General features: G+C 48.9%; 1 long non-coding RNA gene and 1 pseudogene across 3 annotated transcripts; one reads left to right on the top strand and one right to left on the bottom strand.

Annotated features, from left to right (window-relative positions):
- Positions 1-381: 381 nt before the first annotated feature.
- On the top strand, positions 382-5,230 carry LOC135307745 (EF-hand and coiled-coil domain-containing protein 1-like; annotated as a pseudogene).
- On the bottom strand, positions 1,622-9,497 carry LOC135307746 (uncharacterized). 3 transcript variants are annotated; one of them, XR_010368409.1, is made up of 3 exons: positions 7,411-9,497; positions 3,546-3,642; positions 1,622-2,338 (listed from the first exon to the last, which is right to left on the bottom strand). It is a non-coding gene; the product is annotated as an uncharacterized LOC135307746 (long non-coding RNA). The 3 variants fall into 3 exon arrangements; XR_010368408.1 differs by lacking the exon at positions 1,622-2,338 and having other exon boundaries at positions 2,355-3,642; positions 7,411-7,552; positions 7,897-9,497; XR_010368407.1 differs by lacking the exon at positions 1,622-2,338 and having other exon boundaries at positions 2,355-3,642.
- Between the last annotated feature and the right edge of the window lie 7,948 nt (positions 9,498-17,445).

Genomic DNA, 17,445 nt, shown 5'->3' with positions numbered 1-17,445 from the left:
AAGGAGTTTAACGCTTCCTCACTTCTATCCCAGACCTCTTAAAACCCACACAGCAACACCATAAAGTCACGTCATCTACACAGGTGAGGAGGTCTGAGGGAACAGAAGCTCAGCTTTCACGCACGTTGGGCTTTTAATTTAGTGCAAGCACCACTCACTCGTTCACAAGCGCTGCTTGTCAAAGCGGATTGTGCGATGTTGTTGTGCCGCTTGTGTTAAAGAGAAAGCAGAAGGGAGAAATGAGTTAAGAAAGGAGCAGCACACTTGGGGCGCAGGCTTGGCAGACAAGCGGAGCAGGGTGGCACCTGGCCGCTGTGCCGGAATCCCTTTTTGCACCGGACAAAGGCGGACGCGGCTTGGCTGCGGGGCGAGCCAGGGCGCTCGGGATGCTCGGGCAGCGCCGCGGGCCGGGCGGGCGTGATGGAGCCGCCTGAGGACTGGGACCCCTACGGGCGGCCAGCCCGGTGCACGCAGTGGCTGGTCAGCGCCCTCGCCTACCACTACGGGCTGGACCGCGGCGTGGAGAACGAGATCGTCATGCTGGCCACCGGCCTGAACCAGTACCTGCAGGAGATCTTCCACCACCTGGACTGCGCCGGGGCGGGTCGCATCCCCGGCGAGGACTTCTGCACGCTGTGCCAGGTGCTGGGGCTGGAGGAGGCGGCGGAGCCCGAGGAGTGCGCGGGGCTGTGGGACGGGCTCTTGGCTGAGCTCACCTTCCGCCAGTTCCACGCGCGGCTCTGCGGCCACTTCAGCACCCGCGCGGGGCCGCGGCTGCCGCTGGGCCGGGAGAGCGAGCACATCAAGACCCAGATCCGCCTGCGCAGCCCCCGCAGCCGCCGCGCCGACCCCGCCGGCAGCGGAGCCATGGGCAGTGCTGAGCGGCGGCCGCCGAGGCCCTGCTCCCGAGAGTGCTACGAGGAGATCGTGGTGCTGGAGCAGGCCTGCCGCTTGTCTTTCCCCGACAAGAGAGGGGGGATCGGCAGGTTCCCCCTGGAGCTCCATTGAATCCCAGCTGTCAATTGTTTCGGCGCAATATGAAACACAGGCAGCACACACGGGTCCCAGGGAAACTTTATTTGATGGTAAACTTCCCCTTTTCCTCTCCTGGGACCCTGATCAAGGGGCAAACAAAGACTTATATGTGGGGGAAGGTCAGGGAAAGGTGTAACTTTCAACAAATCAGGAGAGTTGGGAGTAAAAACCTAGGCGGGGATAACAATAGTGAACCAATAAACTTCCAAGGGAGGAAAAACGGTTTCAAAAAACAGCTAAAGTTTGGAGAAATAGAAACTAGAATCTAGCCGACAAAGTAACTGGGAAAAGGTGGAGACAAAGGAAAACAGCACCAAGGAAAACCACCAAACCACAGATCAAACCATAAACCTACTAATAAAACAAAAAGCACAATACAACACAGGCCAAGGACCGCCTCGCCAAGCTGGAGGAGGAGAACAGCAGCCTGCGGGAGCTGGTGGAGGACATGCGCACCGCCCTGCAGAGCAGCGATGCGCGGTGCCTGGCGCTGCAGGTGAGTCCGGGCTGCTTCTGCACCGGCCTCCCGGGCCGGCTCGGCTGGCCCTGAGGGCTTCAGGAGAGATGCTGCTCTCGGAGGGTCAGCGTTTATAACCCCTCCACTGCCAGACTGAGACCCAAGTTGCGCGTTCATCCTCGGCAGTAACTTTTTAGCAAAGTTTAGTTATGGGGAGGCTTTAAGGAGAAATGTATGGCACCGGCGTACCATTAAATATCGTTGTGATGAGCACTCTGTTAGAAGTGTAGGGGAGTTCAGCTTTACAGACCCACGCGTACAATGCTGCTGCTTCTTCTACTGCACGTGCAGTCAGGATGTGCCGATACCCTATGCTGGGTTTTTCCTGAAGCAAGAAAGAACTTTTGGATTGCTACCTGCACAAGCACAAGCAGTGTCTCAGCCAGAAGTGCCTCTGAGAAATACTAGAAGGCTGTTTTCTTCAGTGTGGTCACGAGAGTCCAGAGTTGGAGCCAGTTCTGCAGGTAGGCTGATGAATAGTATGGGGCTCCTCTGCAGAGCCCCATTATTCCAGGGCTGGTTTCTGCTGGTTCTGCTGTTCTGGCTCGACTGACACACATACACACTTAGCAGCAGTTAAATTCCGCTGGCATGAAATAGCGTGGAACAGGCAGAGCAGGGAAGGGCAGCATGGAGCCATTGTTCTGGCAGGTGTGGCCAGGTGTGATTTGATACTAACACAGCACTCACAGAACTCTGCTCCACCTGTGACACTTCCACTTGCAGTAGATGACTGTTGTCTTCACAATGTCCAGCAGGGCAGGTCCGCACTTCTACCATTTTCATCTGAAAATAGGAAAGGAAATCAGCAGCAAACACCAAGTCACCAGTCAGAGGTCCCAGGAATAATGAAAACGACAAAGAGGAGAGCTCCAGAACACCCCCAGCTGCTCCCTGCTCTCTTCTCATGAACATAACTTCACTGGAAATATATTTTCCAGAAGACTACTTAACTCCTGAGTAAAGACCACAGTAATGACATTAAAGCTATACAGAAACTTGTGCAATAACATGGTAGTGTGTAGTGTGAAAATTAAATGCATAGCTAGGTATTAAAAAATACTTTCCAGAGATTGCTTTCTTGTCTCTGTATCTGGCAGAGGTCAAGTAGCTTTAGTTGCTGATCAACTCTATGTGATTAAAAAAAAAACAAAAAAAAAAAAAACCAAAACAAAAACAAAGCACAGTCCAGCCACTTTCAGTCTTCAGTAAACCCCATCAATTTCTCCCTGCTTTGTGCTCCTGGTCATCACAGGTGGGACTGCGGAAGAGCCATGCCAGCCATAGGATCCTGCTTCACAGGGAGGAAGAGAGCATTAACACAGAAGCACTCCCAGTCCAAGTACTTCCAAAGTGTCCTGGAGAAAATGGAGCTCATCTAGAGCTCCAGGGATGGGCAGGTTGAAGAAGCCATCAGGTTCAGTCAGGAGCTGGAGAAGGAGCTGAAGAGCTCTCAGGAAGCTCTGGTCAGCCTGGAAGATTGCAACCATCACCTGAAGAGGGAGCAGGCAGAGATGAGGAGGAAGGTGGAAGAGGCCAGACAGGCTGTCCTGAACAGTCTTGGCAAAGTGAAGGAGCTGGAAGTGAGAGCTAACGAGGTGCCACATCTGCAAATACACATCCAGCAGCTGGAATCACAACTGCAGCACTACAGGTAGGTTGGAGTCTGACAAAAAGTGCCTATAAAATCACTGGCTTGGGACACAAGTGAGTTTGAGAATCTCTGGCTGGGGCTTATTAGATGTCTCCAAAACACCTAGTAAAATCTGGCCAGAGGGAAATTAGAAGCTGCTCATGCATTTTCTTGGTAGGGGTCTTTAGGAGATGTGGGAGTCTTCCAGGCCAAAGTCAAGGTGCAGATCTACAGAGAGCTGAAGTTACTCTTCAAGGTGCAGATCTACACACAATGACAGAACTCAGCATGGTAATGCTTCAAGAAAGCCTCAAAACAAATTGCTGACAGTCCTTCAGAAACCATTTCCAGCACACTTACTTTTTTTTGCTGCTTTTCCTGGTCCTTAGGTCCCATCCCAAACCAGCTGTAATCAGATGGCTGGGTCTCCATTTCATATAAAAGCTCTTCAATTGTCCTAGGAATTGGGGAAAAGCACACAAGGACAACTTCTGGTCAGTGGGTTGAAACTTGCTGTGACTTCATTGCTTCCTCACTGACAGAACAGGTGATAGAGGAGAGAAGCTGAAACGTTCCTAAACCCACAAGATAATAGAGTGGGAATCTGAAACAAAAACCACTAGCCAACTAAACCCCACTTTTGCAATAGCATAAATAAATGCTTGCAGAAGTCAGGAAGTTGGTCACAAATGTAATAGTCCACTGCTGTTGTTGCTTTTGTTGAGGGGAAGAGATGGCTTGGCTGAGGTGGGGAGAGGGAGGGACAGCTGGGAACCCACAGGGTTCTGTCACTTGGCAAGAATGTCACTTGTCCTGTTGCTTAAGTCTGGCTGTGTTTCAGTTGCTGTTACCTGACCTGTTAAAGTCTGGCTGTGTTTCAGTTGCTGTCACCTGCCCTGTTAAAGTCTGGCTGTGTTGCAGTTGCTGTTACCTGACCTGTTAAAGTCTGGCTGCGTTTCAGTCACCACTCCAGTGAACAGTTTTCCCCCCTGCCAGGTGCCACACAGAGTTTGTGAGCAGGGTCTGGATTTGGCCAGAGCTAATGCTGCAAGGTAGGGCTGGAGAGGAATGGGGGGGATTTGGGTGTTCTGCAGGAAGCACTGCCAATTGGAGATATCTCTCCTGAGAATTCACCTTAACTGGCTTGGTGAGCCACAGGTTTCCTCCAGCTAAAGTCCACTTTCTTCCAGAGAGGATCATATTCAAGAAAGAGTCCAACCTGTAAGCTTTACACACTGCTCATGTTTATAGTTTCATATTTATCAAGGAAATGCTTTCTTCTTTTAGGCTCAGATTTTAAAAGCTCTTTTAGTATCTAAATCCCTCTTCTAGACCTTCATCTGAGACCTACTTGCTATCACTTAGATCTGAAATCCCAGCCATGACCTTAAGTTATAATCCCTAATGCAGGAAACAACAGTTTGCATTTAGTCAAGAAAGTGTTTAAGTACCTGCAAATGATTAAATGTTTTCCTAAATTGGAGTGTGTAATTATAATCACCTATTCCTGATTTCATATTCCACCTTCATATTCCTGCAATCTGTATGACTTAAACATGAACTTCTTCTGAGAGCACAGGTTCCTGTGCCAGGGTTTGAACTGCCCCTGTCACGTCACTGGGTTCCTAAACCAGCCTAGTTGACCAAATAGTTCATAGTTCTTTTCTTCAGGTGCCCATCCTGATCTTCCTACTCTGATGAGTGTGCCAGGTTTGTGTCTGGACTATCTTTCAGCTTCTATTTTTCAATCCCTGTCAAGTTAGTGAGTCAGCTCAACTTTAAAGGTACATTTCAATAAACTCCTTCCTGAAAAGCTTGAGTTCAGTTCATTTCAGGGCAAAAAGACATCACAAGAAATTGTATACTTACCATTGGTGTTGTATCAAGAGTGTGTAATTGCCTGTGCCTGATGACAGGAGAGTTTAGGAAGTCAGGCAAGTCCCATTTTTATGCAGTGCCCAGGGATTTATTCTCACAGGACAAATCATTGGTCACTATTCCCTAAACTCCCTTTTTCCCCCGCTGTAAGTTCTGCTGCAGCACAAGGTGACATCTTCCATGTTCTAATGGAATCCTATGATTTTTAAGTGTTGTTTCTAAAAATACCACACATTAAAATATTACTACAGTAAAAATGTCACATCTACTGCTTCTTTCACCCATTGAGCCATTTGCCCTGTCAGAAAAGGAAACTGGATTGGTTTGACATGAATTGTTCTTGCCAAATATGAGTTGGCTTTGTTTTCTATACTAGATTGGAGGTGGCTTAGAAATCGATTACTTAATAAAGTGTCCATATTCTTTTTCTATGTAAGAGCATTGGAGGTGTCTTGGTGGGAAAAGACAGCTTTTGCTAAGGAAGGCAGGAGCCTTCCGTGAAATGGACAATGTCAACCCCCTCCCTTCAAATTGCTGTAATTTTGAAATTAAAAAGTTCTCAGTTAAAGATATGGGAATAGGAATAACAGTTCTTTACTAGGAAAACCAAAAATACTTTCCAGATATTAACACACACACTACCACTTTAGACTCCTTTTGGGATAGAATTGGGACCACGATATATAAGTTTCACACTAACCAAGATTTTTCTGTAACTCGGTTTATCCCTATATTTCACATTATAACCAAAGCCATAGAAAAAACTAACAAAAAACCTGTAACTTCAGTGCAAACCTTTTATGAACAAAGTGCTAACTTCTTATCGGTTTCACCAGAACCCTTTCCTTCAAATGCTAATCCTGCTGATAACATACCTTCACCCTCCACTCTTCCCCTGGTTCCTAGTGTCCTGCGGTCCCCCCCTCCCCTTGTGCCGCCTCCCCCACCCCTGCCGTGCCCGAGGCTCCTGCCTGTGTCCCCCCCTCCCCCTTGGACGTGAATTCCACTGTGCAGCCGCGGCATCCTGCGAGTGACCTTGCTCTGCGTTATCTCCGAGTGCAACTGCGCCTGTTTCCGTTTTGGCTCAGAGAATTACTGCCTTTCCAGTAGATTATAAAAAGGAAAAAAGGGGCCGTGCTACTACTAGAAAGACATGGGAACCTATTACAAATAAAGAACCTGTACAATTAAGAAATACTGCCAAAGAACATGGTAGAAGTTCACATATTTTTAGAAATTCCCTAGAATCTACGTTCTCAGCACATGTTCTGGTACCCCACGATATTAAAAATATTGCCCAGTGCCTCCTTTCTCCCGCCGACTACATGCTTTGGGAAAGGCATTGGAAAAAGCAATTAAAAACATTATCAGATAACTACGCTGCTGATGCTGATAAGTCAAACTTTACAGTCGACAGCTGGCTGGTGAAGGGGATTTGCAGAAACCCTCTGACCAAGCTGATACCTTACCTAAGACAACACTACAAGACATGGTTATTGCAGCAGAAACCTCCTTACTTCTTACCCCTGATGACTCTATTTCTACCCAACACTTTTCTACTATTAAACAAGGAATAGATGAAAGCTTTATCAAATTTGTGGACAGAATTAAGGATGCTCTGGAAAAACAGATAGAGAGCACAGAGGCAAGAAAAGAACTGTTGTGCAAGCTTCCCATGAGTAACTCAAATGAAAAATGTAAAACAATTCTGAGAGCCTTACCCTTAGACACAGAACCTACCATAGAGCAAATGCTGGAAAGCTGCACACGCCACCTGTCCACTGAAGATACAGTGGCCCAAGCAGTGACTAAGGGTGTTGCAGAAGGAGTTTCTGGTGCATATGCAATAATAGCTTCTAAAGACCTGGTCCGCTGCTACCACTGCGGAGATTTTGGACATTTTATAAAGGACTGTCCAGAGAGGTCACCTCCCAGGTACCCTCGCAATTTCTACCAAAGGCCCCAGAATCAGCAGTACTATCAGCAGTGTCCGGGAAACTTCCAGTGGAGCGTGGTGGGGCCCTAGGCAAGGACACCAAATCAAAGGCCATCCAGAGCCAGTCACGCACCATCCCAGGAGATTCCAGACCACATGAGGAGGACCCAACACACAGAGCGATACCGAGGGGAAGCCGCCGCCAACTGGTAACTGCACTGTCCATTGACTTTAATAATGAGAATGTTTATCATGTTCCCACAGGCAAACGTGGGCCAAAAGGTGGTCCTTCTAACATCCTAATTATAGGTGATACTCTCCATAGCCCAAAGGAAATATTTGTTGTTCCAGAAGTACAAACAATGTACTCGGGACAAGAAATCTCTGTCCAGATGTACTGCACAGACTTACCTTACTTTCTTCCAAAGGGTACTCCATTCGCACAGGCCTTTCTACTCCCTAAGAATAACAGGGAACAGCTTCCTCTCAACCCCACAGCAATGTGGACACAAGCTGTGGGACCAAGTAAGCCTGTCATCGAGTGCGGTCATACCTGCAGAGGAGAGAAGTTCCACCTATCAGGGATGCTGGACACCGGGTCAGACGTGACCATCATCGCTCGCTCAGAATGGCCAGCACACTGGGAGCTACAACCTGTGGCAGGCATGATTACAGGGATCGGTGGAGCTACAGTTTCCATGTGGAGCAAGAACAACATCCTCGTTGAAGGGCCTGAAGGCAAGTCGGCAACCATCCGCCCGTTTGTGGTAAGGGCCCCCATCACCTTGTATGGACGGGACATTTTATGTCAGTGGGGTGCCTCCCTACGTATTCCCAGTCCGGATTTCTAACTGGGGCCACTGAGGAGCGCGCACTGCCAGACACTCCTCATCTCACCTGGAAATGCCATAACCCGATCTGGATCGAGCAGTGGCACCTCTCTAAAGTCAAACTGCGTGCACTGCATGCCCTTGTGGACGAACAGCTCGCCAAAGGCCACATCGTAGAGACCACCAGCCCTTGGAATTCTCCAGTCTTCGTACTACAAAAGCCTGGAACAGACAGATGGAGACTCCTCCACGATCTTCGCAAAATCAACGAGGTCATCGAGGACATGGGTGCCCTCCAGCCTGGCCTGCCCTCACCATCCATGCTGCCTAGAGACTGGACACTTGCTATCATTGATATTAAAGACTGTTTCTTCAGCATCCCGCTGCATCCCCAGGACACCCCACGGTTTGCTTTCTCCGTTCCCTCTCTTAACAGAGAGGCTCCACTCAAAAGATATCATTGGCTGTATCTTCCTCAGGGACTTCAATGCAGTCCCACTCTATGCCAGTGGTATGTTGCTCACATCCTGTCTCCTGTTCGGAACCTATTCCCAGATGCAATCATCCATCACTATATGGACGATATCCTGGTCTGTGCACCAGAAAAGACGTACTTGGACAAAGCAGTTAAAAGGACTATTGAAACCATAGATAAGGCAGGATTCGAGATCCGTGAGGACAAAATACAGTACACCAACCCATGGACTTACCTTGGACTCCAGATCCGGGAAAGGACCATCGTACCCCAGCAGCTCGCCATCTGAGACGACCCAAAAAGCCTGAGAGACTTACACAGCCTGTGCGGATCCATCAGCTGGGTACATCCACTGCTAGGAATTACAACAGAGGACCTCGCTCCACTGTTCAACCTTCTTCGGGGCAAGGAGGATCTGGACTCTCCATGCACTCTTACAGCAGAAGCCCGAGATGCCATCACCAAGGTCCAGGAACCCCTGTCTTCACGCAAAGCCCATCGCTTTGAGCCCAGCCTGCCTTTCCAGTTCATCATTCTGGGAAAAGCACCTTGGTTCTATGGACTGATCTTCCAATGGGACACTCAACTTCGAGACCCTTTACTAATACTGGAATGGATCTTTACAAATAACCAACCCACAAAGACAATTACTACCTTCCAAAAAATTATGGCACATTTAATAAAAAGGCTAGAACTCGCCTCCGCTCCCCTGCAGGGTGTGAGTTTACATGCATATATTTGCCAGTGACCACTGGGGACGTGGAACATTTGCTCCAGACCAATGAAAATCTCCAGTATGCCTTAGACAGCTATACAGGCCAAATTTCAGTACATATCCCAAAACATAAGCTTTTTAATAGTGATGTAACATTTCATCTGACCCCAAAATTAATCCAAAGTAGAACACCTCTCAAAGATCTAACCATCTTTACAGATGGCTCAGGGTCATCCCACAAGTCGGTAAGGACCGGGAAAGACCCTAAGACCCAAAACTGGGAATCTGACATAGAAATAGTGGAGGGATCTCCACAGATTGCAGAGTTAGCAGCTGTTGTCAGAGCCTTTGAGAAATTCAAAAATGAACCTTTTAATCTGGTCACAGATTCAGCTCATGTTGCTGGCATAGCTATGAGAGCAGAACATGCTCTTCTCAAAGAGGTTTCCAATCCAAAGTTATACCAATTGATTTCTACATTAACACACTTAATTTCCCACAGAAAACAACCTTACCATATAATGCACGTGAGGTCACACACTGACCTCCCAGGTTTCATTACAGAAGGGAACAGGAAAGCAGACACCTTAGCCATGGCAATAGAGACTGCTAATGTCCCTAACATCTTTGCCCAGGCAAAGTTGTCACATGCATTTTTTCATCAAAATGTGCCTGCCCTTATCAGAATGTTCAAGCATTCAAAAGATCAAGCAGAAGCTATTTTGCCACATGCCCAAACTGTCAAAACTACCAGATACCATCTATGGGGACAGGAGTCAGTCCCCTGAGGTTTAAACAGCTGCCAGCTGTGGCAGACAGATGTAACCCACTTTGCACCTTTTGGAAGGTCAAAGTATGTGCATGTATGGGTCGATATATTCTCAGGAGCAGTATTTGCATCAACACATACAGGAGAAACTCGCAACACACCATAAAACATTTTCTCCTTGCCTTTGCTACCCTGGGAGTACCAAAGGAGATCAAAACAGACAATGGACCTGCCTATACCTCTCGCAAGTTGAACGAGTTCTTCAGTGAGTGGGGAATAGAACATAAGACAGGTATACCTGCAAACCCCACAGGACAATCCATCGTAGAAAGGACGCATCAAACCCTCAAAAGAGTCCTCAATTAGCAACAGAGAGAAACAAAAATCTTTCTCCAGTTGAAAGACTTTGCAAGGCTCTCTATGTCATCAGCTTCTTGAACTGTACAACATCAGAGCCTGATCCACCAATAATTGACCACTTTGCACATACCACCCAAGCAAAGCTCACTGAGAAACCACCTGTGCTCCTGAGTGGGAGGCAGAGCTGAGGGAGTGCCTTGGAGGGCACCAGTCACCCAGGTGCCCTCACTGCCACTCGGACTTGAAGGAGAAATTGAATCACTTTCCATTAAGGTCCTCCTAGATGGAAGAACCAAGACACAGGAGACAGCAAGTCGCTGGAGGCAGCCAAACTTCTGAACAAGATGCTGAGTGATCTGGAGAGACGCCGTGGTGGGTGCATTTCCCTGAGCCTTCCCCTGGGACTCAGCAGCCGGCGGCTTTGGCTGCACATCTGGACACGCCGTGCCCGGCACAGCGGGAAGGGATCCATGGCAGCCTCGCTGACCCGCAGCTGCTGCTGCTGCTTTCATGCCCTGCAGGGCTGTTTCCCAGCCTGGCCTGGCTGCAGCTTCTGCCCAGCCCCTGCAGGAAGGCATTTGGCATCTGCTGACAGGGAGCCCAAACTGCACCATTGGGCTGAGATGCCCTGAAATTTCCCGGTCTCCAGGCAGATCAGGAATGGCAGCTGCTTGGACAAGAGAGTGCCCTGTCCAATCCCAAAAGTTTTTTTGATTTCCAGATCCTTATCCATCAGTTAGACCAGTATTGCTTCCTGAAGATTCCAACTCCCAGAAAGGGGAACATCTGCACCTAATCCAACTGTTCCTTTTTCGTTCTGCAGATATGAACCGAAAGGCCTTGCTGAAGAGTGAGTTTCCCAGAGGAAGCATTGGCTCAATGGCAGCCTCTGCTGCAGGAAGGGAGGCGATGCCAGGCACAGGCCCAGGAGGTAATTGCTGTGCCTCTGAGCCTGAGCCCTGCTGAGGCTTCAGCTGCCCTCTCTGCTGCTGTGTGTCAGTGCGTGCCCCTCCAGGGATGTTGCACAGGGCCTGCAAAGAGGGTGGAGAGTGACCAGGAGCCAGCCCAGAGCTCCCCAGGCCCCTGTGCAGCTTTGGCCTTGTCCACTGACATCTGGCTCCCGCAGCCTTACCCGACCCCCTTGCAGTGCCCAGTTCCCAAAGGCAGAAGGGGATCCCAGCACACCATGGAAATGGGTTCTGATCTATGCTCCCTTTCTAGGCGAGGGTGCTGGGATAGGTTCTCCAGCAGTTGGGATGGAAGATGGTTTGGAATCCTTGGGAGCCTCTGCAGGTAAGTTCTCAACTTCCCCTCAGAGAATAATCATTGAGACACTGTCAGGAACCAGGTGACAGGAGTTTCTGTGGCTGTTGAGTTCCAGGTGTGTCTGCAGGGAGGACTTTTCAAGCTCCATGGCTGGTTGCTGCTCAAAAGCCCCGCTCCCATCGCAGGGGTGAGTAGTGTTTCCCTGCTGACGCCACAGGCTGTACCCTGGTTCTGTGGAATCCATTTCTGGAGAAATGGAAATACTTTCTCTTAAGGTACTCTAGGAGGAAGGAAAAAACCTACAAATCAGAGTAAGTGTTGTGGTTTGGCCCGGAAATGTGTTTTTGGAAAGGTCTAAGTTGGGCCAATCAGTGGCCAAATTCAAAATTGGCATGTGATGTAGCCACTGAGGATCTGGATACGCCTCTGAGAACACACGGGGGTTAAAAGCAGGAGATTCCCAGAGAACTTACTCTTTGGGAATCCGGCGTTGGTGAGTAAGGTCTGGCCTCTCCCCTGCCCAGCTGCGTCTGGGTGCGGGAGGGGGAGGCCATGACAGGGAGGAGGCCGGGAGCCCCAAAAGGTGCAGAGGTGGAGGAGAACATGCAGGGGTGGAAGAGACTTGGGATGTCTAGGCAGCCCCCCCGGAGAGAGGGACAGAGATTGTGCTGGCAACTCAGCCGGCCAGAAGCGGGGGATGCGTCGAGAGAAGGTGCCTGGCAGATGTGGGAGTCCTGGACAGGCAGAAGTGAAGATTTTAACCCCTTTGTAGGCTAATAGAAACCTTACAAATACTGAATCCTCCTGAATCAGAATGAGGTGAGAGAGAGAGATGGGAGATGAAATGGGCAAGCATGAGGAAAGCTGGAAGAGGAGAGAAGAATCCTGGGTGGAAGAGATGATGGAGTGGCCTTGGGCTGGACTCTTTCTTGTATAGCCATGGGCAGACCCGTGTTTTTTCCCTGTGACCCAGAGACTGTATTTAGGGGGAGGCAACACCCGGGAGTCAAGAGTGAAGCAGCAACGTGAACAGAAACAGCTGAAGGAGGTGTGAGATGCCCTCTGTCTCCACGGAGAGGAAGATCTCTGTTCATGAGGCCCCTCGGCCCCAGGGGGTGAAATGTGGGGGGGACTGCTGTCCCAAAGTTGAGACTGTTCATGAGGCCCCTCGGCCCCAGGGGGTGAAATGTGGGGGGGACTGGTGTCCCAAAGTTGAAACTCTTCATGAGGCCCCTCGGCCCCAGGGGGATGAAATCTGGGGGGGACGGGTGTCCCGAAGTTGAGAGACTGCTGCTTCTGGAAGTGGGTGGAGCATCTTTCCGATGTTCTCTGGGCGGGGCCATGGATGATGCGGAAGCACAGGAAGTTTTAATTGTGCTTCCAGGGGAGGCCCATGAGGCAAGGGGGGACTCCTCTCTCCCTGATGGATTTGAGGGTTGATAATTTGAGGGGTGGTGAATCTGTGGAGAAAAGGGAGGGGGAGGAGGAAGGTATCTGGAAGGTTTTCATTCTTAGTTTAGTATGTGTTCCTTTCTAGATTTGTAATAAATAAAGTGTTGTGTTTTTCCCTCCATCCCCGAATGGGAGCCTGCTTTGTTCTGTTCCTGGGTCACATCTCACAGCAACCATTTTGGAAATATACTCTTCATGGGGGCCCTGGCATTGTGCCAGGGTCAAACCATGACAGTAAGTCCCTGGAGGAATCCAAACAAGTGGACCAAATCCTGAGTGAACCGGAGAGTTGTCGTGGTTTCCCTCAGCCATCTCCTGTGACTCAGTGGCTGGGGGCTTTGGCTGCACATCTGGACATGCCGCGCCCGGCACAGTGGGAAGGGATCCATGGCAGCCTCGCTGCCCCACTGCTGCTGGTGCTGCTGCTTTCATGCCCTGCAGGGCTGTTTCCCAGCCTGGCCTGGCTGCAGCTTCTGCCCAGCCCCTGCAGGAAGGCATTTGGCATCTGCTGACAGGGAGCCCAAACTGCACCATGGGCCATGCCTACCCTGAGATCCCCTGCAATTTCCCAGTCTCCAGGCAGATCACGAGAGGTGGTGGTTTGGAGAAGGGAGGGGCCTGTCCAATCCCAAAAGCTCATCTGATTTCCTGATCATTGTCCATGACTTTCACCAGTATTAGCTTCTGAAGACAACACCTCCCTGAGGGGGAACTGTCCCATCGATCCATCTGTCCCTTTTCTTTCACCAGCGATGACCCAAAAGCTGGCAGAGAAGGTGGCTGTTCCAGGCAGAAGCAGTGGCTCAGTGTCAGCCTCTTCTGCAGGAGAATAGGCGATTCCAGGCACTGGCACAGCAGGTGATTGCTCCAGTGTCTCCTGAGAGGGTCTGACCCTGTACCCTGGGGCTGGGGGAGCTGTCACGGGGCAGGGAGGGCCAGGGGTGGCAGTGGCTGCTCAGAGATGGCTTTGGCCCCTGTCCCTGGCAGCAGCCACTGCCCAAGCAGCTGCGCTGCCCCCGGGCTCTCCTCCCGGCCTGCTGGGCTCTGTTGGCTGGCACAGCCTGTGCCAAGGGCCGGCAAGGTGCCTGCAGGCCCCAGCCCTGGGGGAAACAGAGGACGTCCTGCCCGTATCCACCTTGCTGCCAGCTCAGCAGTGCAGCACAGCATGGGCTCACGCTCCCCATTGCTCCCACAGACGTTATCAGTGAAACTGGAATATATGCCCTGGATCCAGTGTGCCCCCCAAGAATTATTTGCCCCCAGGATGTGCGCAGGTCCTGCATAACAGGCACGGTGGTGATAATGTTCACTGTGCCACTTGTGCTGATAGGCTGCTATCTTGGCATTCGCAAACTGTTCGAGCTCAGACGGTCAGTTGTTGATTTTTCTCCACAGTTTTCTTATAACTCTGCTCCTGGCATAGGTAGCCTGACTGGGAGTCATGCTGCAGTGGACTTGTGGCCAGTCCATGGTTGTCCAAATAACTCTGCTGAGGGTTCTGCTGCTGCCCAGTGCTTCCATTGGCCTCTCAATTGCTGGGCCTTGTCCTGGGGGCCCGCTGGGGCAGCAGCCAGTGCTGGCTCCCACTGAGGCTGCCTGGCCAAGAGCAGCCCCAGGGGCACAGGACAGAGGCAGAGCAAGTTCTCCACAGTATTTGGGCAGCACAGCTCAGGACAGGACAGGACAGGACAGCGCTTTTTTAGTACCTCATGTAAAATTTCATGGTAACAGTGGTGTTGCAGGTCAAGCAAATTTGCTCCAGATCAGTGTGAAAACAAATCCAACGTGATGAAGGTTTGGCTTTGGCCTTGAGACTTTGCTCTTTGTGTGAGCCCTGCTCTGGATTGATTCCCAATCAGTCTTGGAGCTGGTTTTGGGTGAAGGCTCATCCCAGCCCTGAGCCTTGGCAGTTCTCTGGCCTCAAAGGGACAGCCGAGGCTGCACTGCACATGACTGGGGTTCAGGGCTCCATTATCAAAGAGCTTTGAGCTTTTTCACTTACTGAATTCTTACTACATGGTTTTTGTTATGAAATTCATTCATTAGTTTTTAAAACTTAGTTGTAAAAAAACTTCTTTTCCAGTGCTTTTTCCAGTTATTTGATATAGTCAGTGATGGCCTAATTATCCCATGGCTGAATTAGAAGACTGTAAGTATTATAAAATGAAATAATGTTGACACTCTTATGTTTTTCACAGACTCCGGAAACTTATGTTGGTTTGATGTGACCAACAGAAGAGTTTGGCTCTGCTTTTAATTGAAACAAGCAGAAGAGCTGGAACTTGTTGAAAAGAGTCTCTTCTCAGAGAGAGAGCTCTTTTTTTCCAGCTCTGGGCAGGAAGATAAAAATCTCTCAGCAGTAAATCCTCCTGACCAGTAACTGATATAAAGTAGGCATTTGGGCTGTTTGCTGCCTCACCCCTGAGTTCCTCAGAGCTGCAGCTCCCTGTTCTCTTGGCAGACAGGGGCTGGCTATGGATGACAGTCACGTCTCTGGCCTGGTGCACACCAGGTCCACACACGAGCTGAGGGATCATCCTTGCACACCCCATCCTGGAAGAACCCAGGTCATTGATGAGTCTGACACAATTTGATGCATGGCAGCAAAAGAAGGCAAAATAAAGGCTGGAATTGATACCATTCTGTAATATGTGATATAGGTAATTTGTGCTTATGTAGAATATGAGAGGAAGATATGTTATAATGTTTAAAAGAAATACACAAAAGCATTTTCAAATCCACATGGAATTGCTTCATGCTTAGAGACTGCTGCATGCCATTGCAAAACTGCAGACAGCAGTGAGGAGGGGTCTAATTTGCAATTAAAAGAGCCTATCTGGGGAAGGAGATGGATCATTTCTCAAAGGCCACCTGGGCGGTCAACGCTCATCAAGCACTGAGATCAAGATAGCAGTAGTTATCAGGGAACTTGTATCCAAATACCAGGTTCCCCCTACCATCAGCAGTCGCAGCTTGCCAGGAACCACATTGTCCCGTGCAACTTGGAGAAAGAGGACATCATGAATGTGTTTGACTATGTAAAGAACAAGAGAGACACTGCCTCGAGCAACAGAAAGGGTATAAAACCTGACTGTACCAGACTGTCTTAGTGAACAGAGCGGGTCTGATGCAATAGAGGACGGATCAGTGTTCACCCAGTGTCCATCCAGGCTCAACGCTGTCCCTTTGATTGTGGATCTCAAGCCTGTATATCAGTCACACAATAAATTATATACATATATTTATTATTATTAAATTGGCTTGATCAATTTCTATCTACAACAGTTCCAACCACTTTACATTTTGCTGTGTGTAATGGAGACGGGAACTACAAGTTTCCTATTCATGCACAATTTGCTGTCTGAGAGCACTCAGTTCTCAAAGTCACAGGAGCTTGCAGGTCTGTGTCTGAGATGACTTTAAAAACAAAAACAGCCTTTATGTGCTACACCTGTATATCAAAACTTCATAATAGAAATCACAAGCTGATTCTGCTGTTGAGTGGATTAATAAAACCACAAAAAACTAAAGCACAACCAGGACCTCTTGCTGGAGAGAGAGAGAGTAGGGGTAGGGGGAAAAAGGAAGAGGGGCCTCCAGAGTCAAAGATAGAGTTCTCATAGAAGTATGATCAATGCTCTATTTACTGTTAGTTTCAGGGTACATTTATATGGTTCCAGGGTTCAAGTGACATGGGAAAGTATCTGATTGGTTAACAAAGCACTTATACATAAAACAAAGACTATTTCTTAAACATATCTTGGTCACGTAGCTCAGCTTGTCAGCAATATCAGTAGAACATTTTCTCATCCACTGCTAGAATCTTCAGACCATGTTCTTTCACATCTTCTTCACTTGGCAAACTTTCTCAGGCTGGCTGTCCAAGGGCAGCAAGCTTCTGCTATCAGGCACATACCTGAAGTGTTGGCAAGCATGCTTCTAAATCCACAGAATGTCCATTGGTTTTTGTCTGCAGGGTTGTGCACATAGGCCACAGCATCTGCCCAAAATGCTCTCTAACAGGGACCAAATAAAATAGGCAAACAAAACAACCACCAAGGAAAAAACCAAAACCAACAGAAAAATCCCCACAAATCCAGAAAAAGGTAAAAATCAGGTGAAGGAGGCAGAGATCCAAGAGTAGCAAATGGGCAGAGCAACTACAAAACTGCAGAAAGGAAAGATAATAAGAAAGGAGAGATAATAAGTGGCTATGACACCAAAGTAGCCAGGGGATTGGAGATACTGTTCTCACCCATCTGGAAACATTTTGACATCAAAATAAACTGAGAATCAATGATGATGATGATTGTGATAATGGGAATCTCCATGTTTAGCTTTCATATATGCATTGTGTGTGAGTTCTGTTTTCTTGTGAAGTCGCATCATCTGGCAAGGGGGCTTTTCTGTCCAAAGAAAAACACTGCAGTGGAAAAGGAGGCCAGCTTGGGAAATATTAAAAATAAGAGGTAAAAATAAAGTACTTTTTTAAACTATGTTGTTTGGTTGGTTTGCTGTTTGTTCATGGGTTTTTTATCTGTCTTAGAAAGCAGCCCCTCAGATGTTAATGCACACAACA

The sequence above is a fragment of the Passer domesticus genome, chromosome 9 (assembly GCF_036417665.1).
Source record: "Passer domesticus isolate bPasDom1 chromosome 9, bPasDom1.hap1, whole genome shotgun sequence".
NCBI classification, from domain to species: Eukaryota; Metazoa; Chordata; class Aves; order Passeriformes; family Passeridae; genus Passer; species Passer domesticus.
Note: the sequence above shows the minus strand (reverse complement) of the source record. Positions and strands in the feature narration are given on the sequence as shown.